Source organism: Oryctolagus cuniculus, chromosome 2, assembly GCF_051225735.1.
Source record: "Oryctolagus cuniculus isolate XC-2025 breed Fujian yellow rabbit chromosome 2, ASM5122573v1, whole genome shotgun sequence".
Classification (NCBI taxonomy): Eukaryota; Metazoa; Chordata; class Mammalia; order Lagomorpha; family Leporidae; genus Oryctolagus; species Oryctolagus cuniculus.
This window is the reverse complement of record NC_142868.1, coordinates 166,763,818-166,788,608: the sequence shown is the minus strand read 5'-3', so window position 1 is coordinate 166,788,608 and position 24,791 is coordinate 166,763,818.

Below are 24,791 nucleotides of genomic sequence, written 5' to 3'. Positions count from 1 at the left end.
TCTCTCACTGTCCACTCTGCCTGTCAAATTTTTTTTTATTTGTTTATTTTCAAGGTAGAATTACAGACAGAGAGAAGGAGAGACGGAGAGAGAGCTATTCCATTCCCTGGTTCATTCCCCAAATGGCCGCAATGGCCAGAACTGGACCAATCTGAAGCCAGAAGCCAGGAGATTCTTCCAGGTCTCCCACATGGGTGCAGGGGCCCAAGCATGTGGGCCATCTTCTACTGCTTTTCCAGGCCATAAGCAGAGAGCTGGATCAGAAGAGGAGCAGCCCATAGGGGTGCCACCGGCAGCTACACCGCAACACCAGCCCTGATCCAGGTGCTTTTAATTCCCTTCTGTTATAAACCCCGTCCAGTTGGTGCCAGTTTTTTGGATGTTTACTCAGAACTCTGCTCTGGATGTCTTAAGTGCCCTGTCCTGATCCTCTTCATGCTCAGTGCACACATGCTCCACTTAGTGCTGTGAGTGCTCAGTGAGCACGCCTACCCTTTCCCCTCCCCCAGGGAATCTCCCTCCTTCCAGGGGAGGCTGCTATAACTCCTAACAAATCTCAGCCAGGACTGACTGGGCAAGGACAAAACATGCTCCCTGACCTTGAGTTACAACTTTGCTATAGAATAATAGAAAACCTAGTATATAGTTGTGACCTTATTCTGCACTTACTTAGGTGCCCTCAATGTCCCATTCTATCATACATCCCTCAATCTCCTTTTAAGAGCATTATTCAAATAAATATGTTGAATAAGAATTCCCATATCAGGGTTGATTTCTACAGTATCAGACATAAGATACCCATTAATTCCCTGATCTTTTTCATTACACTGGTTGCCTGACTCTTCCAAGCGGTATTTCCAAGACACACATCATCTGGATTATGGTTGAGTTTGACGTGGAAAAATTCCAGGAATTTTGAAAGTGGGAGGAAAGGAGATGTCAGTGTCTCTCTTCTTGGGTGTTTCTTGCAGCAGTTCTGTCACCTCCTGTGGTCTCTACATCTCCTAATATAAGAATCCTGATCTCCAGTTTGTCTCTCTCTACCTCACATGTTTTTCTCATATATCATATAGTTTCTATACTTGCCCCTATATGGTGAGATTTTTAGTTTTCCAAGTGATAATTCTAAACTTAAGAAGCAAGCAACAGACTTGACTGGAATGATCTATCATCCGCTGGTCTATGATGTCTTCCAAGCTTAGATAATACAACTCATTCCTTTCATTGCCAGGGTTAGGATAATGGTAGTTTTCAGCCAGTGTTAAATGTCACCTTTCCTTACTAATCCTTATTTGGCTTCTTAACTCTTCAATCACCAGTGTAACACACACCCAACATTAAATTTCCTGTTAGAAATACCTAGTACTTTGTGTCACTAACTCAGGGAACAAATATATTGGATGGGACAAAATAATGAAGCAATGTTCCTCATGAATCTTCCTATTGATCATTTCTACAATTCACATCATCCTCATAAAGTTGAAATGTTTTTAATTTTTCTCTTTCTAAAATGAGTGCATTTCCAAACAATACATAAAGCAAAAATAGATGCTTTTATCTAAAAATAACACCCTATGGGAGATATAATAACAAAAAGCAGTGGCCAAATGAATCTAATTTAGACAGACACAGAAATAATGGCTTGGAGAAGCATAGTAAAAGAGGAAGACTACAGGGGATAAAGGAGGTATTGAGGACAGATGAAGGAGGACTGCAAAGGGAGCACTCTAGTTTCACATTTATCTTCAGAGTATGTGTCTTCTTTGGGCTACTGAAAAGGGTATTCTCTAGTTTCTTGTTGGGTCACTCCTTTCTGCTTTTCTCCTTTACTCAGAAAAAGAACTACCATCACACAGCACACATCCAAGTACTGTAATGGAAGTCCACAAAGGGATTGAGCCTTTATGATTACCACAAAGAACATAGATCAATGTCTCTGAATAGCTCAAACTTCTTAGGAACATAGGAAATAGGTGAAACTTTTAGATATTTTCTCAAAGGATATCCTTAATTCCTTTAAAAAATGAACAATACAACAAAAAGTTTCTATAACTATCAGGAAAATTCATCATACAAAAACTCTTTCATTTGCTAGAAAAATGGGATGCCTCCCAAGCAGTATAATATGCTGAATTTGATTAGATTGGTATCTCCCCAATCTCCATACTATTTAGTGTATAGATAGCACAGTGGTAGTAATACAGATTCTGCCATCATTTCCATTGATTGCAGTTGATAATATGTGTCACAAACTTTATATTTGAAGTAATATTTATCCTACTCAATGATTTGCATTTTGTTATAATTTGTATATTACCAAGTATTAAAAATTTCAAAATTAAATGTCTCAGTTTATAAAAGCTAATTATTTTAAATGAAGTTCTAAAATACTCATCCAGCCATCTATTCTGTGGAGACTTGAACCTTGGGAAGGACTGAGATACATATGTTAAGTGTACAGTGCAATAGCATGAGCTATGAATATAGAAGGTAGAGAACTGAGTAGAGTCCCAAGTCCAATCTGTTCTTAGTCTATTAATCTACCAAAATAACTTAAAAGCATTTAGTCTCACCTTCCCTTTCTCTAAAATGGCTATAATGCAATTGCCTAACTTGTCATCCTAGATTATAAATATTAAATATCTCTATCATTATGAGTTATTACAGGAATGTGACAGCACCGTGGCAGCCTGTTGGCCAAAAATCATTAAGACAAGATACCACAGGGATGTGGAACAGCTAGCCAGATTTCAAAATGCTACTACTTTCAAGTCTTCTGCTTTGCCACTGTCCAAATAGAAATATACATATACCTTTGACCCATGTAGCCATGAAAGAAAAGTTTATTTTTAGCCTGACCCAAAGATGAAGTAGAAGAGAAGGATCTTGTTCTCTGAATTATAAATAAAATAGGCCCCCTTGTGATTCAATCCCTTGTTTCATCTCTATTCTTTAATTTTTCTTTCTCCTACCCCCAACCTTGATACCCTAAACTTCACCCCACAAATACTTCAGATATTTTGTTGCATCTGTATCTTCACACATTGACTTTCCTCACTCTGGATTTTTTTCACTTCTTTCTTTTCTTGGTTACCTGTGACCCAAACTTCACAAAATATTTTGGGTTTGAACATGGAATACACTTACTGATTTTTATTTCTTAGTGCGACTTGTACTAAGGAAGCTATGCATTGAATGTTGAGTGTCCTTCTATCCCCTCCTAGACTTACTCTTCCCAGCTTCTACTAATCACTATTCTAAGTTCAAATAGAATATCTTGTTAACTTCCATGTATGAGAAAGAACATATGGTAAAGCAATATACCGATAGTATCTACTCCTTTGACAAAGTCAATTCTAATACTTGAAACTTCTGAAAATAAAATGGAGAGTCAAACTCATTTAATGATACTAAAAATAGTCTCTTTTTGCAATCATCAACTTTCTATTAGAATTAAGTACTAAGAAAGTCAATTCTACAGAATTTGTCTTGAATACTCCAAGGAGAATATGAAGGAAAGTTTTCAAACTACAGTAAATTAGACTGAGTTTAAACGTTTGGAAGACAATGCATATTATTAAACCATTGGACACACTAGATAAGAACTGTGGAACTACTTTTTTTGAGACATTTGAGAATAGGAAATATCTGTGCCTTCAAGTTCACAAACTTAATTACCTTGTAATTTTATTCTCCAACCGTGAGAATGAAAAGGAATTAAATTTTATCCTCAAAGGAGGCCCTATGTGTTTTTAACTCTAGTTGAAAATTCACAGTGGAAGTATATTGAACAAACATTGAATTAGATCCCCAGCTCCTACCTCTCAATTAGGTTAATTGTTTAGCACTTTTGCCAGAAAAATTAACCTCTTTGAAATATGTTTTCTTTCAATTTAAGATGATGAAGATAAACAATAAAATCTCTCAGGTTCTTTCAATAGCTTATGACTTTATTTATTTAGTAAACATAAAATATTTACAAAATACACACATTGATGGTAGACATTGTAATTCATCTTATTAAGTGACACCTTGGACACTTGATTCCCATGTTGGAGTATTGATTTGAGTCCTGGATACTCTGCTTCTGATCCAGCATTCTGCTAAGGAGCCTGGGAAGTGAGTGGATGGGGGTCCAAGTACTTGTCTGCTACCCACATAAGAAGATGGAGTTCCTGGCTCAGAGATCTGGCTTCACTAAGCACCAAGTGTTGATGGTATTTGGGGAATGAAACAGCAGATTAAACATCCCTCCATATCTACCTTTCTCTCTCTGTCACTCTGACTTCCAAATAAATAAATAAATACTTTTTAAAAAAATACATGTACTAGAATCAATTGCTTCTAACACAGAACATATTTTTCCATATAATTAATATATTATCCCATCAATATTTACTAAACAACTCATCTTTTATTACTCACTTGAGATGCCATAATCATGACATAATGAATATTTATAATTTCATCAGTGTATGACTCTTTTATAATTAATCAGTTAAACGTTTATTTGCTGAAGAACCACTTCTCAAGTACCTACTGTGTCAGTCACTGTTCTAGGTGACAATTTATCTGTCAATTATTACAGTAGTGCCACTTATTCTTTCACTTATTTTGAAATTTGTAAGAATGCATTCTCCTGAAATTTTACTTGTACTTCACAGACAGTTGTTAATTTCCTAGAATACTCAAAGAAATTTCTAGTTCTCATATTTTCAAAATGTCTAATTCAGAGCATATTTTTTATTTTATGCTTACACTGGGAACATATATTTATATCTGAAGTCCTTTGTCTTGTATTTTCAAAATTGCATGGTTTCTACTACATAACAGGATATGAGATTGTAAGTCAGAGTTTCAAGTTAAAAAGAGTCACTCTGTATTAGATTAATTTGTGTTCAGTTAAATGTGATTGAGCAGGGATAGATATATACACATTTACTTGACCATTTTTCTTGGTACTCTGTTTATTTGCATTCTAAAGAAGTCAGAGATGTATAGAAAAAGCTACTTACATTTTACCAAAAATTCATTACCTTTTCTTCTTGGGCCCCCATCAAGACTACCTTTCCAGAATCCCTTATGGGTAAGCAATAGAGTTCAGGCCAATGGAATGCAAAATGAAGTGATACATGCAATTCTTAGATTGAGTCTTTTAAGTAATGGGTATTATCCTCACCCTACTCTCTTATTCTGTTGGCTAAAGGACATAGGTCATCAAAATACTCTAGGGGATGGGGAAGATGCACATCACACAAGATGAGCCACTATCAACTCTTTCAAGGTAGAAAAATAAACACCTATAATATGTGAACTATTAGGTATCAGCTTATTTTTCTTTTGTTATCAGAGACAAAACTCCCTTGATAACATCACTTTCTAATTATCGTTATTTGTATAGCTGAAGGAACTGTGTTCTACATTACAAATAAAATGTATTAAATTTTTATAGATGAAGTACCACTCAAACCTTCATGAATTCCATTCTTTCCACACTGAGAATTAAAATATGATTTATTACCTTAGGTGGGGTTCCCTGGAATGAGAATGCAAGCTGGGGAGTTGTGTGCAGAAGGTCTATCAGGGAGTGTTTTTGGAGATAAAATCTGTAAGTAAATGAAAAGAGTAGGACTGAGCAGAAAGAAAAGCTCACAATGTGACAGCCTAGACCTTACAGGGAACTGTGGAGCTGGAATGAACCACTGGTGTTGTGTCATATTGTGGAAAGGAAGTCAGACCCTTGCATTTCTGCATCAGCCTGCTGACCATGATCAACCCTTTGGGAAGGGTCATAACCTTGGGACAAACAATTATGTGTGGCCCACGGTTTGTCCCATTGAGGCAAAAAGCTAAGTGTTGTCAGCATTTGATATTCCTCAAAATTCATGAGATAGGTATATTGGCCATGAAGTCAGGAGTCTTTAAAATACAAAGCATACAGATGATGTCACTTTTTATGAATCCAAATTTGTCCCTTTAATAAAAAGCAATGAAATAGCACCCAAGTGCATTAATCAGCTTTGTGTTACAAAGAAATACCCAAGGCAGCTAACTTATAAAGAGAAAAAAAGTTGTTTAGCTCACAGTTTTGGAGGTTCAAAGTCCAAGATCAGATAACTTCTTTGTTTGGCCTCTGAGGAGGGTGGCAGATTGCAGGGCATAATGGCAGTGACACATATATCTGGAAGGGCTTACATCACCAAACAGGAATTCATGAAGAAAGCCTGGGGTCCTACAATCCCTTCCAAAGGCATACTTCCAATGACATGAACTTCCCACCAGATCCCAACTCTCAAAGATTCCACCACCTCTGACCATTATATCAATATTCTCCAAGGTATGGTGCATGCACTACAAGGTATGGGTTATAGCCATTGGTCATTTAAAAAAAGAATATGAGTGCGTATGGGTGTATATATAATACTTTTATACAGCTCTTCAAAAACTATTCATCAAACCATTAAAAACGTTACTACAAAACAGAAAAGTAGAGGCAGTTTCATGGTGCAGCAGGTTAAGCTACCACTTGGGATGCCCACATTCCATATTGGAGTGCTAATTCTAGTCCTAGTTCATCTGCTTCTAATCTAGCTGCCTGCTAATGTACCTGGGACAGAGCAGATGATGACCTAACTAATTGGGTTCCTGCTACCCATGTGAGAGACCTAAATGGAGTTCCCAGCTCCTGGCTTCAGGCTGACCAGCCAGTCACTGCAGGCATTTGGTGAGTGAACTAGCAAAGAGAAGATGGATCTCTCTCTCTCTCTCTCTCTCCCCTACTCCATCTCTGGCCTTCTGCCTTTCAAATAAGTAAGTTAATATTTAAAAGCAACAAGCAAGTAGTGTTTTTATATATGTCATTTATATTTTAATTATCAAAATAATCCTTATTTCACATAATCTATATTTTATGTTGTCTCTAAGATGAAATCAAGGTATGACACATGCCCTACATTTACTGTTTTATGTAACATTATGAAAGAAAAAAGTGCTTTGGAAAAATTCTGATGATGCATGTTATTCCTTTTAAAAAGAATCGAAAATGATTCATGAATTGGTCACAGCAGTCTCTTTTCTTTGCGATTTCTTTCATTTGTTCTAAGGTATTCAAATTTTTGGCTTTCATCAATTGTATCACTTAGTGTTTAATCATTTTTTTAAAATAGTTTTTTGTAGATAACTTTGGTTCTGAGTACACAAAATAGATTTGATTGCTTTGTAAAAAATTTTTTTAAAACATTTATTTTATTTATTTGAAAGACAGAGTTACAGAGAGAGGTAGAGACAGAGAGAAAGGTCTTCCATCTGCTGGTTCACTCCCCAGATGATTGCAACGGCCGGAAGCGAATCCAAAGCCAGGAGCCAGGCGCTTCTTCCGGGTCTCCCACGCAGGTGCAGGGGCCCAAGGGCTTGGGCCATCCTCTACTGCTATTCCAGGTCATAGCAGAGAGCCAGATTGGACGAGGAGCAGCTGGGACTAGAGCCAGCCCCCATATGGGATGCTGGCGCTTCAGGCCAGGGCATTAACCTGCTGCGCCACAGTGCCGGCCCCACTTTGTAAAAAATTTTTTAAAAAATAAAAAAATAGAAATTGAAGCCATTCTTGCAAAAACAAGTATTTGCTGAACTTTTATTGGTAGTTCTGTGACCCTGCTTTTATGTCCATCTGACTTTAAATCTTTTTCTTTTGCTGTCCATTCATATAGTAAACATTTGCAGACCTTCAAATGATAAACTGAATATGTACAGAATCATCAAAGCACATTACTTGAAATCATTAAAATATCAGTGGCTGTTTGACTACAATGATGAAATATATACTTATTAGAAATTTGAAAATTTTGTAATTTATAATTGCTAAAATAAAATTAAGATTGTATGCTAATTTTTAGTAATAAATGAACATACACAAAAATGTTTTGCAGAACCTTGTTTGTATGTCAAATTATTATACAAAAAGGTTTATGTTTCATTAACTATCATCTCTCTAGTTTGTTTAACAGATTGTTTATAAGAACTCAAATATGAGATAAACTAAGCCAGATTAAATTAACAGGAAGCCCAGATCTTATTAAATGTCACTTGACAAATTATTCTGCATACATTCCTAAAATTGAATAATTCTGGCAGATCATTTCTTGATTGCTTGGTCTCATAAGCTACTCTATCCAATGTTTAGCAAAATTTTCAGTTTGGAATATTCACTACTTATTTGCCCACTTGTTTTGTTTCTTATTTGTTCTGTCCCAGATGGATTCCTGATATCAATTCTTATACAAATAACAAGCTATTCTGCCAGTTTAAAGTCTCACTGTTATGTAAGACTCAGAACAATAGCCAAACCCAATTTGTATCACTTGGTTAACATATTTTTCAGTTTTAACTTGAGTCATACTTTTTTTATTTGCCACTGGTTTAATTTGAAAAGAAAATTTTAAATGCAAGAAAGGAAAGAAAGAAAGGAAACAGTTTTCAATATTTGTAAATTCATTAAACAAAGTAACAATTTACTCATTTAAAAAAAGAGGGGCTTGGGAGTCGGTGTTTGGTCCAGCAGGTTAAGTCCCCACTTGCTAGCACAGCCCCTTTTGTAGCATCAGCTTGAACCTTTCCAATCCAGCTTCCTGCAATGCACCTGGGAAAGCAGAGAATGATGGCCCACGCATTTGCACCCCTGCCATCTGCATGGGAAACCCAGATGGAGTCCCAGCATCATGGCTCCAGGCTGGTCCAGCTCTAACTACGGCAGTCATTTGGGGAATAAATCAGAAGAGGGATGACATCTCTCTATTCTTTCTCTGTCTCTGCCTTTCAAATAAATAAAATATGCCCCCCCCCAAAAAAAAACCTGGACTGTAAAACAAAATACTAAATAAAACTGTATATTACTCAGTGACAGAAAAACTCAAAACTTAACATAATGAAAATATTTTACTAAAAAACCATCAAGTAGGAAAGTACCCCCCCCCCATGTTTAAAGCGATTCCAGTGCAGTTAGGAACTCTTTTCCATTATAGTCTCACACTCAAAATGAAATAAACAACATTGGTTTTCAGCTCGACTGGCACCTTCAAGCTGGGCTTAGAAATTGTAATTAAAATCCATTTAAAAGACTCATTTCACAGTTTACTCGTGGGAAGGAGCACATATTGTTCCAGTTCCATTCCTAAAAAAGCCTCCCACACTATCACCAAGAAATTTTCAAAGGTCATGGTTGAAGTAAGCACCTACCTTGTTTGCACTTGCTCATGATACAAAGTCACCGCCATATCCCGAGTTATATCAGGAACTTCATTTCTGTCATCCAAGGATAGATTCTGGCCCCAATTTGAACTCCAGAAGAGATTTTCGACTCTAACTCTGAAAAGCTCTCTAACATTAAACAGTACTAAACACAGACTCTCAGCTTGAGTGTATGGCTTGGCAATCCAGTCTTCCAGCTGCATGGCTAGTAGTCCTGTCTAAACGTGTGTCACTAATGTTCTGGTGCTGCTTTCACTAATATAATCATTTGAGACATAGTGTGGACTAAAAGCAAACTCAGTGTTATGTAGATAATAAACCTTAAAAGAAATAAACTGAGTGGAGCTGGATTGATTCTTATTTTCTCTACAAAAGTAGAAAAATCTGGACAAAATTAGCAGGATTAAAACATGCACAAGATGTTCACATCTTAAGCTTTTCTCTATTTTTAGTCCCTCTGTAAAATGGGCATGTGTTTCACAGCCCTAACAAAGGAGTAGCTCGACAGAGGTCCAGTCACTGTCCTTCCTGGTAACTGAGGTTCACAAACAAACTAACCAACCAAACGTAGTGGGTTGACTGGAAAAGGAATCCTCTTATTGTCCTTTCCAAACAATGGAACAATTAAAATGTTTATAAATATGGAAGTGTATAGTAGGCTTTCCGTGTGTTCACTGGTAGGTAATTATAACAAGTGAGAAAACTGTTAATAGGTTTATCCCATATAAGCATCTAAACTGATGCAAAAAGCACATTAAAGGCCCATTTCTGGAAATTATTATGCTAAGTGAAATAAGCCAGACTCAGAAAAATAAACATCACATGTTTTCTTTTATGTGTTGAAGTTAATACAGACTATAAAAATTATGTGGCTGTCATATCATTTGGTATATAGTGATTAATATTGCTTCATTAAATCACATCATGTAATTCACAATAAACCCTTATTTGCCCACATTGTGAACATTGTCAAGAATTCCTTCCTTTGTGACATTAATATGTTTTTAAAAATATGGCATATATTATTTGTATGTATATAATGTCTAGATTTGAGGTTCATGTGGCAAAATGTTAAGAAAAATGTTAAATTTTAAAACTAGGACATCTGCCATTCTATGTCCTAAACAGCACTCTGGCCTCAGAATCAGCCCTTAAGGCATACGGATCTGGCTGAAATGCCCATGAGAGTATTTCAGGCATGGAAAGCCAGGACACTCTGGGGAAAAAAAAAAAAAAAAAAAAAAAAACCTAAATGAAAGATCTCCGCAAGTGAGATCCCAGTGGAAAGAACAGGTCTTCAAAGAAGGAGGTACCTTTCTCTGAAGGGAGGAGAGAACTTCCACTTTGACTATGACCTTGTCTAAATATGATCAGAGTTGGTGAACTCAAAAGGCTTCCATAGCCTTGGCAACTCATGACAAGAGCCTAGGGTGATTACTGATGCCATAAACAAGAGTGTCAATTTGTTAAGTCAACAACAGGAGTCACTGTGCACTTACTCCTCATGTAGGATCTTTGTCCTTAGTGTGCTGTACATTGAGATTTAATGCTATAACTAGTACTCAAACAGTATTTTTCACTTTATGTTTCTGTGTGGGAGCAAACTGTTGAAATATTTATTTAATGTATGCTAAACTGATCTTCTGTATATAAAGAGAATCAAAAATGAATCTTGATGTGAATGGAAGGGGAGAGGGAGTGGGAAAGGGGAGGGTTGTGGGTGGGAGGGACGTTATGGGGGGGAAGCCATTGTAATCCATAAGCTGTACTTTGGAAATTTATATTCATTAAATAAAATTTAAAAAAAATTTAAACTAAAATTAAAAAAAAAGGTTAATCCAAAAATGACTCATTTCTTTTTTAAAATCTGTTGTTAGTAATATTTTGAAATACTCTCTGCATAAATGGAATCTTAGTGATTGAAGAGAGTCATATATCCAATTTACTCAGGGCAACTTATGTACAGGATTAATAAGATTGCACTGAAATGCTGCAATATAACTGTTGTCATTTCTCTTCAACCATAGCCTAATAACAAATGCTGCTACTTATTTCTTTGTTATTAGATTACACAACTGTTTTATTAAATACTTTAAATAATTAGCTGAATTATCATATATGCAGACAAAGGAACTTGCTTAATGTCATATAGATATTATGTGGTAATTTCAAATCCTAATTGAACGTTTCCAAAATGTTCTTAACCACTATAATACTTTTCTGTTTGAATTCATATTAAATTGAGCATTGCATGATACGTCTACAGAAAGAAAGCCAGGATGGAAATTTTAAATTGCTATCTCTAAGATTAATTTTAAAATTTTTAGCAAGCAGACTCAATGTGACACTATGTATGTCAGAATTCTTTGACCTTTATGAAAATAAAAAAGAAATTATGGCAGAACTTACTAACATTATATCCAACTATTTCAAAGGTTTTCCAAATGTGTTCAAATAATTTCCAGTCTTTCATTCCCACACTATTGCAATTATGGAAGGAAGTATTTAACTTCCTGGTTTGGATGCCTGCATCCCACATCAGAATGCCAGGGTTCAATTCCCAGCTTCAGTTCTTGATCCCAGCTTCCTGCCAATGCAGACAGACTCCGGAAGGCAGCAGTGATGGTTCAAGAACCTGGGTTCTTGCCACCCAGATTGCAAACCTGGATTACATGGTTTTCCTGGCTGCTGGACTCCTGACTCTAGCCCAGATCTATTCCTGACCAATGCATGTGGGGGAAGTGAAACAGTGGATTGGAGTCTCTCTCTCTCTCTGTGTGTGTCTTTCAAATAAATTTATTTTTCACTGAAATACCTCCCCTCATCTTGAATTCAGTAAGCTTCTAAAGCCCTGTAATTGATTTAGTTAAATACTGTCATTAAAAAGTCAAATGTATGTTTAAAAGGAACTGTTTTTATAAAAGGAAAATGATTATGAGATTTGTTAAATGTGTGACTGTTTTTCTTTTTCAGAATTGTTTGCTTGCTCACTAATGAAGTATAGCAAGGCATAATTGGTAAAAAGAAAATAACTACCAGAAAATGAAACTCCATGGGATATATAACAGTCTCCAAATGAAGAGATCACAATATATTTAATTCCATTTTCTTTCTTAAGTAACTACATACATATGGGCAACTCGCTTCACATTAGTTAATCCTCTACTAGAGAATAGTGGTGCTTGAGAAAAATAAGGAGGGTTATGAGTCATAAAAACAATAACAAAACTTTTGAACACCTATGCATTTCCTTTTTAAAGAAAGATTTTTTTTATTTTTATTTGAAAATCAGAGAGAGAAATCTTCCATATGCTGGTTTACTCCCCAGATGGCCACATGGCCAATGGGATAGACCAGACCTGAGGCCAGGAGCCAGGAGCTTCTTCCAGATCTCCTGTGTGGGTGGCAGGGACCCAGGTACTGGAACCGTCTTTTGAGGCTTTCCTGGGTGATTAGCAGGGAGATGGATGGGAAGTGGAGTTTCTGGGACATGAATCATTCTCCACATGAGAAGCCAGCATTGCAGGCAGTGACTTTACCCACTGCACCAGCACACCAGCCCCATACCTGTGCATTTCTGATGTGAAAACAGATGATAGTGAACACACATTTGGACAGACCTTTTAATAACTTGTTTCATGTACACTGGAATCAATACAAAGAGACTGTCTTGGCAGTACTGTTCTCTGAGAAAGCATGTATACTCTGGTGGCCAAAATGAGTGCATGCTGTAAAGTGAGAAAACACGAAAGCATGGAACTCCAGCCATAACAAATAACATGCATGTCCTGTGAGGACACTCTTCTCTATTATCTGCCTTGTTATCATCATCTGTTTATTTTTTAGGCTGCAGCTTTGATATGATCTCAGCAAAGCATCATTGTACAGTTAAGCCACCTCCCTTTGGTGTGCCCAGAGTTCTCCTTATGCTTATCTCTTCTAATTTCTTCCACGATGAACTATTAATTTGCTTCTCTCTCTCTTCTTCATCAGCATGGAAATTCTTTGTGGTCCAAATATTTGATTTGATCATCTTCATTCTGTGCCTACTGCAAATTTTAATGCATGCTTGGTAGAGATAAAAAAAAAATACAAAAGAAAGGCAGATTATGTTGTAGGAAAGCTGGTGAGATGAGTCTGGGTTGGAGTCTGGTGTCGATAATGTGCTAAGAGAGGCAGCAAAGTTTTATCTGAGTAGTAAACAGGGAACCTCTGAGCAAATGGAAGGGCTGGCAGGGAGAGAGACCAAGCCGCTGATGTCTCGCAGTGTAGGAATATTGGTTTGTTTGTTTGTTTGTTTGTTTTGTTTGTTTGTTTTTTTACCAATTTCATTGGACAGTGTTTCAGTGAAGCTCCTTACACTGATATATTGGAATTCAATCTCTATCCTGCTAAATTTTACAACAAACTTTAGAAAAGATGTTGGAAACACCTTCTGGTTACCAACAGTTTCCCCAAATCTTCAATTTACTTCTTCCTGATAGCTGTGTCCTCTTAAAACTCCTTCCCTTATTCACAAACTTTACTCTGACCTCCAATTGAAACCATTATTATGGGAGAGATCTGATCTGAGACATAAAAGATGGAAATCATGTAGAAAAAGTAAAGTAAAAAGGTGTTCTGGGCCGGCGCCATGGCTTACTAGGCTAATCCTCTGCCTGCGGTGCCGGTACTCCAGGTTCTAGTCCCGGTTGGGGCGCTGGTTCTGTCCCGGTTGCTCCTCTTCCAGTCCGAGAAGGCAGTGGAGGATGGCCCAGATGCTTGGGCCCTGCACCCACATGGGAGACCAGGAGGAAGCACCTGGCTCCTGGCTTCGGATCGGCGCAGCGCGCCGGCCGTCACAACCATTTGGGGGGTGAACCAACAGAAGGAAGACATTTCTCTCTGTCTCTCTCTCTCACACACACTAACTCTGCCTGGAAAAAAAAAAAAAAAAAAAAAAAAAAGGTGTTCCGGCTTTTAAATCAGATAGTGAAGCTCATTTAGATATTTCACACGTCAGCAAGCATAAGATAATGGATAGAAAAATCAAGAGAGTGGATAGAAAGACCAGGTTCTCCTAAAGCTGATGAATTCCACCACCAAAGCCAAAAAGAATAAGAGGCATCCTGACCTTGACCCAGTATCTGGCATTAACCACTTGGTGATCAGTAGACCACTGGGGAAATCCTGGGAATATTTAAAATCCTTTGAATATAATCCAAGTGAAACTGTGCTAAATCACATGCTAAGAGTCATTGGAGTCAGAATTTCCGTTCTAAAGGTTATTCAATTGGATGGCACTGCTTCACATCAGTTTCTCTAGCTTCCCAATTCTTTATAACTCCATTTACATCTCTTCTGTCCAAGTGTCCCAGGTCATCACCACTGGACTCCACACTTCATCTTCCAGATCTTACATGTCCTAAGATTACATGAAATTACTACTATTCTTATGACCAGTCTATGTTTGACTCAAACTTCTACTCTTGGAAAATATCCCTTATCCAACTGAGATTTGGGGACCAATACTGCCCAAAGCTGGCCCACGTCAGTCGTTTGCCATGAAAAATCTTTCACAGTTTCAAAAAATTTCATAAAATTTCAAAAATTCTCTTTCAAATGTTAGGGTTTTTTAATTTGAGAAACAGATTAGGAGAGAGAGTTAGGCAGATGGGGAGAGAGAAAGGAGGGGGAGGGTTTCCCAGAACCTAACAGACATTTTGAATGTCAATTGAACACAAACTTTTATCAATAGAAGAATCCAGTAGCAAATCTCCTTTCAGAGAAAATAGTGCTTATCAGCCTGCGCTGCGGCTCACTAGGCTAATCCTCCGCCTGGGGCACCGGCATTCCAGGTTCTAGTCCCAGCTGGGGTGCCAGATCTGTCCAGGTTGCTCCTCTTCCAGTCCAGCTCTCTGCTGTGGCCCAGGAAGGCAGTGGAGGATGGCCCAAGTGCTTGGGCCCTGCACCCTCATGGGAGACCAGGAGGAAGCACCTGGCTCCAGGCTTTGGATTGATGCAGCGCACCCGCCGTAGTGGCCATTTGGCGGGTGAACCAATGGAAGGAAGACCTTTCTCTCTGTCTCTCTCACTATCTAACTCTGCTTGTCAAAAAAAAAAAAAAAAAAAAAAAAAAGAAAGAAAAGAAAAGAAAGAAAAAGAAAAAGAAAAAAAATAGTGCTTGTCATTCAACTTACTGACTCATTCTGGAATTTAATTCCATAAGAACATTAGTCAATTATGTATGGACAGAACACAGTTTTGCCATCCTGATAAAATATTGTTTTTCAAAATGAGCAAGTGAACATGTCTAAAAACAGTAATATGATCATAAGTAAAGTCTGACCTTCAAGCAAGGAATATCTTGCCTCAAAGTATATAAGCAGCTCATGTGTAATTTCTACTGACAATAAAATTACAACACAGTCTGGATCTTTGTCAGCAATGTCATGGCCTCTTTAAGTGTGAAGGTCATAATACAATATACAAGCTGACAAATTAACTAAAACCATTTTGATAAACATTTACTAAGGTAAATATTCATTAAAGTATTAGAAGAAATAACTAAAAATTGAATATTTTTCCTAAAGATAATTGCTTTCATCATTAACTGTGAATGAATTTTTTAAAAATTTATTTATTTACTTGAGCGAATTATAGACAGAGCGAGGAAGAGACAGAGACAGAGGTCTTCCATCCATTGGTTCACTCCCCAAATGTCACAACAACCAAAGCTGAGACGATCCTAAGCCAGGAGCCAGGAACCTATTCCTGGTCTCCTATGTTGGTTCAAGGTCCCAAGCACCTGGGCTATCTTCCACTGACCTCCTAAGCCATCATCAGGGTGATGCATCAGAAGTGGAGCTGCTGGGACTCTTATCAGCACCCACAGGGGTTACTGGCACTGCACGTCAATGCTTAACCCACTATACCACAGTGCTGGCCCCTGAATACAGATTAATTTCTGTAATTAAACATATAATATTTTTCTTTTAAATGTTTTAATTCCTCACTATAGTTAAACATCAAGATACAATTAAAAATCAAAATGAAATTTTTTAAAAAAACTTTTATTTAATATATATATGTATATATATATATATAAATCTCCAAAGTACAACTTTTGGATTATAGTGGCTTTTCCCCCCATAACCACCCTCCCACCCGCAAACCATCCCATCTCCTACTCCCTCTCACATCCCATTCTTTTTTTTTTAATTATCCTTATAAACAGATCAACTTAGTATATACTAAGTAAAGATTTCAACAGTTTGCACCCACATAGACCACAAAGTATAGATTACTGTTTGAAGACTTGTTTTACCATTAATTTGCAGAGTACAACACATTAAAGACAGAGATCCCATATGGGAAGTAAGTACACAGTGACTCCTGTTGTTGATTTAACAAATGACACTCTTATTTATGACATCAGTAATCATCCTAGGCTCTTGTCATGAGCTGCCAAGGCTATGGTAGCCTCTTGAGTTCACAAACTCCGACCTAATTTGGACAAGGCCATAATCAAAGTGGAAGTTCTCTCCTCCCTTCATAGAAAGTTACCTCCTTCTTTGTCCGTTCTTTCCACTGGGCTCTCACTCACAGAGATCTTTCATTTAGGTCGTTTTTTGCCACAGTGTCTTGGTTTTCCATGCCTGAAATACTCTCATGGGCTTTTTAGCCAGATCTGAATGCCTTAAGGCTGATTCTGAGGCCAGAATGCTGTTTAGGGCATTGCCATTCTATGAGTCTTCTGTGTATTGAGCTTCTCATGTTGGGTCATTCTCTCCTTTTTAGTTATGTCAATTATTATTAGCAGACACTCATCTTATTTATGTGATCCATTTGACACTCAATCCTATCATTATGATCAATTATGAACTTAAACTGATCACTTTAGTAAGATGGCATTGGTACATGCCAATTTAATGGGTTTTGGAGTCCTGTGGCATGTTTCTAGCTCTACCATTAGGTGTAAGTCCGAGTGAGCATGTGCTGAACTGTACATCACCTCCCTCTCTTATTCCCACTCTTATTTTTTAACAGTGATCAATTTTCAGTTAATTTTAAACACCTAAGAATAATGGCATGTTAATTAAAGAGTTCAACTGATGGTATTAAATAATGAATTGAGCTGCAATAAACACTGAGGTGCAGATAGCTCTTTTATTTGCCAATTTGATTTCCTTTGGGTAAATTCTGAGGAGTGGGATGGCTGGGCCTTGTGGCAGGGCCATATTCAGGTTTCTGAGGAATCTCCAACCTGTCTTCCATAGTGGCTTTACCAGTTTGCATTCGCACCAACAGTGGATTAGTGTGCCTTTTTCCCCACATCCTCACCTGCAGTGTTATTAGTTGATTTAAAATAAAATTCTTAATTTTAATCAGAGAACCAGGAAAACCAACTTAAGTCCTCTCTGTATAATTATGGTTTGTGAGTACATGTACGTGTATTATTACTCATTATTGAAAAATCAAAAATGATTTAGGCTCTTTACTACATATGCATCTGAACTGGTAAGGCAATTCATTTTTATACTGTCCAAACACACACACACACACACACCAGAATTTAATTCAATTGCTGTAAAAAAGACTTATGCACAAAAATTCAGATATTCTAGTTTGTCTTAGTTACATGATTCCTTCAGATATAATATGAACAATACAGAAATTATTTCATGTGTTTATGTTTGCATGTGTGTATTTGTGCAAAGAAACAATAACAAATGAATAAGTGAAAATGTGCTATTCCTAATGGAGATTCAAATGTTTAAGAAAGCTTAATGGGTTTTAAATCTAGTACCCATTATTTGGGCATATTTATGAACTTAAATTCTTTTAATCAGTGTTAATGAATGAATTCAGTGAATATCCACAGTAAAGAATTCCTCTGGTATTCTTGGATGAAGTAATCACTTCATTAATTTCAATATTAATTGTATTCTATTTTGTATGTCTACTGTTAGTTTAAAAACTCAAGAAAAGCAATACTGTCACCAAAATGTCTTCCCACATTAATCTGTCAACACTAATTGCTGCCTCGATTCTAAGATAGTTTGAATAGAAAATCACAGGTGTTTCTTTCTCTTAGACATTTTTCTCTATTTTTTTTTATCAGAAAGAGCAACTGAAGATAAACATCTTAGCAAGCACTGAGCAAGCCAAAATCAAGTAGTCACTCAATTGTTAAGAATTCTGCAGTTCTGAAGTATTCTTTCAGCATATTTAGTAAGAAAGCTTCAATTTTTTTTTCTGTTTCATATCCTAAGTGATCCCTTCATACTTACTCGACTTTACTATAAACCCGTGGTTTCTGATTTAAATATAATCAACTCTTAGTAATGAGTTTAAGCTTGGTATCTTTAGTTGGTTTTCTTAATTTCATTCCAAATTGTATAATTTAGGAACAGAGGAAATTTTTACGAGGTTAGTAGTGATTGCTGGTAGATCAAGATGACCAGCTTAATCCATACCAATCTGGGCTATAGGTCTGAATTTTCTGTTTCTAGATTATGTATATTTTTATTTATTTATTTAAAAGTCAGAGTTAGAGAGAGAGAGAGAGAAATTTCCCATTTACTGGTTCACACCGCAGGATAGCCTCAATGCCTACAGCTGAGCCAGTCTAAAGTGAGGAGCTAGGGGCTTCATCCAGGTCTCCCACATTAGTGGCAGCGGCCAAAGTATTTGGGCCATTCTCTGTTGCATTTCCCAGGTGCCATAGCAGGGAGATGGATCAGAAGTAGAGCAGCTGGGACACAAACCAGTGCCCATATGGGATGTCAGAATCATCTGTGGCAGCTTTACTTGCTACACCACTACACTGGTTCCTAGATTGAGCATATATTTAAATTAAGGAAAAATTAATTATTGTACTCCTTGTATTTGAAGAATTTTGCACAGCTGTTTATCTTTATTCTTGTCAAAATAATCAATATCGTTTATAATCATCTGGGCAAAATTGTCAAATCTTTTCTATCTGTTGGTCTTATCCAACTGATACATCAGAAATTCTTATGATTCTATTTTTCATCAAAAGCGCTAACTAAAGAAATAAAAATTTATAGAGAAAGCAACAAGGAAGTTAAAACCTGAGCATGGCAGAGGATCAAGAAGGCCTGGGTCTGCTGCTATGCTAAATCCTCTCAAGACCACAGCATAACTTGCTGGCCCTCCTGGGTATGTCTTTGAAACGAAACTACAAGGTTGGGGGCCAGCGCTGTGGTGTAGCAAGTAAAGCTGCCACCTGCAATGCTGATATCCCACATGGGCACCGGTTCGAGACTCACTTGCTCAGCTTCTGATTCAGCTCTCTGCTATGGCCTGGGAAAGCAGTAGAAGATGGCCCATGTCATTGGACCTCTGCATCCAGGTGGGAGACCTGGAGGAGGCTCCTGGCTCCTGGCTTTGGATCGGCACAGCTCTGGCCATTGCAGCCAATTGGGGAGTGAACCAGCAGATGGAAGACCTCTCTTTGTCTCTGCCTCTCCTTCTCTCTGTGTGTAATTCTGCCTTTCAAATAAATAAAAAAAAAATCTTAAAAAAAGAAAGATTTATTATTTCTACATCAGACTGCTCCTCTTGAGTTACAGAGAAGATGGTTGTACCAACCATCTGGGGTCCTTATTAGTAGAGCAGCAAAATGAGGATGAAAAAGATTTATTATTTCAAGTTGTTTCTACTTATCCCTTCATCTCACTCCCAACCTTCACTTTCAGGACCTTATTTTGTCTCTCTTCTCTTTCAATTCCTCATCTCCAAAATCAGACCAAAGATCAAGGTCAGATTTGAATTTGTCTTGCAAACTTATTTCAGTAGTCAAACAATAGCTTCCAGTACCACACAACAGTTTATAGCCTCACGTCTGAATTTATGAAGGCCTCTTGTGATATGGAAGAAACCAGAATCATAATTTTCAAATGTGACTGTACCTTAGAACCACCTGGATGCCTAAACTGCCAATCTACAAAAATAAATCAAAAGAAATACTATGGTCAAGACTTCACTTTTTAAAATATGTTCTGCAAGTGACCTAGATTAACAAAAACGTTTGAAAAATATTGAAATAAAAGGTAGAAAGACAATTACACAGCCCTAAGTAGAGTTATGTGTACAGATGATTGTGACTTTCAGATTACTGGATGGCTTCTCTTGAAGAAAATGTTACCAGTTACTGCTAGCATAACCATTATCCAAGATAGAGAGACAGAGACAGAGAGGGGGGGGGGAGAGAGAGAGAGAGAGAGATCCTCCATCTGTTGGTTCACTCCCCAAGTGGTCAAAGCAGCTGCAGCTAGGCTGATCTGAAGCTGGGAACCAGGAGCTCTTCTGGGTCTCCCATGAGGGAGCAGGGCAAAAGCACTTGGCAGGGAGCTGGATCTGAAGTGGAGCAGCCGGGACTGGAATTGGCGCCCTTATGGGATACTGACACTGAAGATGGAGGCTTAACTTTCTACGCCACAGCAGCCCTGATGACCCAGATTTCTATGCATAGTTTTCCCTCTATCCTTTACCATAGACAGTATATGATTGAGCCACTCAGTATTATTTCTTGTTTTCTATACCATCCCAACTAGACTCTTGTCTCCCAGGCTGTGGCTTCATATATCTGTAGACTTAGTTAAGGACCAATTCCAGTTACAAAGAAGGGACTTAGTAATTCTAGCCGGCGCTGCGGCTCACTAGGCTAATCCTCCACCTTGCGGCGCAGGCACACCGGGTTCTAGTCCTGGTCAGGGCACCGGATTCTGTCCCAGTTGCCCCTCTTCCAGGCCAGCTCTCTGCTGTGGCCAGGGAGTGCAGTGGAGGATGGCCCAAGTCCTTGGGCCCCGCACCCCCTGAGAAACCAGGAGAAGCACCTGGCTCCTGCCATCGGATCAGCGCGGTGTGCTGGCCACAGCGCATGGCTGCGGTGGCCATTGGAGGGTGAACCAACGGCAAAGGAAGACCTTTCTCTCTGTTTCTCTCTGTCTCTCTCTCTCTCACTGTCCACTCTGCCTGTCAAAAAAAAAAAAAAAGCAATTCTAGAATTGTGTAGGTGTATGTGGTCATTTCAGTCAGCATGACAATTCAATCTGAAATAAGGCTTACATAATATATATATGTATATATATATATATATTTGACAGGCAGAGTAGACAGTGAGAGAGAGAGAGAGAGAGACAGAGAGAAAGGTCTTCCTTTGCCGTTGGTTCACCCTCCAATGGCTGCCGCAGCCAGCGTGCTGTGGCTGGTGCACCGCGCTGATCCAAAGCCAGGAGCCAAGTGCTTCTCCTGGTCTCCCATGCGGGTACAGGGCCCAAAAACTTGGGCCAACCTCCACTGCACTCCTGGGCCACAGCAGAGAGCTGGCCTGGAAGGGGGGCAACCAGGACAGAATCCAGTGCCCCGACCGAGACTAGAACCCAGTGTGCTGGCACCGCAGGCGGAGGATTAGACTATTGAGTTGCGGCGCCGGCTGGTTTACATAATATGTATTTTCACAGAAGTGTCAACTTTAATGTTTGGATAAATAGATAGAATTATGCATTCAGCATTTATTGTAAATCTATCAGGGAGCAAACACTGGGCTAAGACCTGAGGATGCACAGAGAAGAGAATGTTAGTTGCCAGTGGAAGCTCACATTTTAGTGTCTGTCATTTATAAAAACTGGAAAGGACACAAAGAGGACAAAAACATGCTTTGTCTCAGCCTAAAAATGACTAAATATAAACATTAGATAGTTCCTCACTTATGCTTATCATGCAACAAAATAATATACAAAGTATTAAATATACTTTGTTGTATAAGAAATACCTCTACATGGTTATGTGCTGACAAATTGTTTCAACCTGAGGGCTCTATAATTCACACTAAGATTTTTTTTTTGACAGGCAGAGTGGACAGTGAGAGAGAAAGAGAGAGACAGAGAGAAAGGTCTTCCTTTTCCTTTGGTTAACCCCTACAGTGGCCGCTGCGGCCAGCGCACTGCGGCCGGCACACCGCGCTGATCCAAAGCCAGGAGCCAGGTGCTTCCTCCTGGTCTCCCATGCAGGTGCAGGGCCCAAGGACTTGGGCCATCCTCCACTGCACTCCCAGGCCACAGCAGAGAGCTTGACAGGAAGAGGAGCAACCAGGACAGTATCCGGCGCCCCGACCAGGACTAGAACCCGGTATACCGGCGCCACAGGTGGAGGATTAGCCTATTGAGCCGCAGCGCTGGCCCACACTAAGATGTTTATCCCTTATTTAAGGAAGTATATCTCATAGAGGTTGAATAAACAAGGACAATAGATTGGAGGATGTATTCCTGGAGGACAGATACAGGAATTGTTGATAATGATAATTAAATGATGCAGATATGAAAATCATAGATTTGGCCAGATTGGGAATGAAGGGTCAGTTTCACAAACATATATGATAAACTACAGTTACATATGAAAACACTCTATGTACTTTTAAAATGGAATATTAAAGGTAAATATTTTCTTTTAATAATTGAATACTTCCTTTTTTCTCATTCTAGACAATATGACATGAAGTTGATGGTGAGAATGAAATCCTGTTTTTCACAACAAAAGGTATGCAGTTAGAGACCCTTATGCTTAGTAAATTAGCCAGTCCCAAAAAGCCAAATACATTGTTTGTTTTCCCTGATATACAGAGTACAAAAATGTAATATATATCAACAATATTGAAATTTTGAGATTTTATTATTGTTTATGGCCCCTATTTGTATTCCAGAAGAGCAATGATTTTTCTACTTACTTGTTGAATTCTTATTTAGTGGTGGGCAGGGATAGTGATTGTAAATTGAAGTTGTGTCATTGCAAAAATTAAGAGAAAAATAAGAAACAAAGGAGGAAGGAGAACACAAGTATTATTGTGTTCTTAAAACTATGTATATGAAATGTTATCTCCATATAAATAAACATTTTAAAATAAAAATCTCATGGAGATGATCCTGACTGAATTATGGGAAAAAGAAAGGGGTGCATCCATGTAATAAAGCTGAATAAGCCAAAAAAAAAAAAAAAATCCTCTGCTTTGATTTGAGTGTTTGTCCCCTCTAAGACTCATGTTAAAACTTAATCTCCAAAGTCACATGTCAATGGAATTTGGAGGTGAGCCTTCTGGAAGAAATTAGGATTGGATGACATTATGAGGGTTGTGTTCCCATGATGGTGTTAGTAGCTGTATACGAAGAGAGACTTGAGGACGCATAGTTGCTAAGACACTAGGTGATGTCCTATGCTGTCTCAAGACTCCACAGAATCTCCACCATCTGGGATTTTTATGTGCTATAGTCCCTCAACTTTGGACCCCTTAGACTCCAAAACTATGAGTTGGTTGGGGCCAGCGCTGTGGCGCAGTGGGTTAATGCCCTGGCCTGTAGTGCCGGCATCCCATATGGGCACTGGTTCGAGACCCAGCTGTTCCACTTCCGATCCAGTTCTTTGTTTTGGCCTGAGAAAGCAGTAGAAGATGGCCCACGTCCTTGGACCCCTGCACCCACATGGGAGACACAGAAGATGCTCCTGCCTCCTGACTTCAGATTGGTGAAGCTCCTGCTATTGCAGCCATTTTGGGAGTGGACCATCGAATGGAAGACCTCTCTCTCTCTCTCTCTGCCTCTCCTCTCTCCGTGTAATTCTGCCTTTCAAATAAATAAATAAATCTTTTAAAAAAGAAACAAAACTATGAGTTGGATAAACCTTTATTCCTTTAAATTACCCGCCCTGTGGTATCCAGGGCCATCCTCCACTCATGCCGAAAATAGACTAACACACTGTCTAGGACTCCAACATTAGAAACACATCCTTTTGGTCTTCATTATGTTTTATTTTTGAAAGTTACGTCAAACTATACAACTCCTCAGGGCTTACATCTCACGAAATCAAAGTTCTGGACAAATGGGGAGAGTGTAGGGCAAAAGAGACCCTGGGCACTAGAGGCATTAGAGGATAATCCAATGACAAATGTGCCTCTCTGTTTGGGCAAGGATCAGAACCCTCCCTGGAGGGAAAGCTGACCTCCCCACAGCAGAGTTGGCTATAGCAGCTGCTCTCTGCACTTTTACAGATCAAAATCTCGAACCAAACACTGTAATGAACTACCCCAAGCTACCACTCTGCCCTCCAAAAACTGCTTTTGATGAAAATGAGTTCCATTTAAAGCAAAATGGTAACACACAATGCAGTCTTTTTTGTCACTGATGTTGACAGGGTGGCTCTAAAATTTGAGCTTGATCTGAATCCATCATCTTTTGAAAGATATACAAAAGAATAAGTGAGTGAAAGTACAGGGCTACATTTCACTTTGAGCAATATAATTTACTCTGTGGGACTCATGAAAGCAAAATTAGAAAGACATGAAGCTTTGATTAGCCTGAGAGGCCTGCCTATGCTTCTGTTTGATTGGCTTGCTTTCTTTTTCTGAAATGTAACCTAGGGCCTTATAACCAACTTGCTGCTTCAGTTGAAATATGCTCTTGTCACTAGGAAATATATTTCCTGTTTCCAAACAGAGCTTTTTGGACAGCAGCACAATTAAATTCCAAAGCAACACACACATTTGACACATT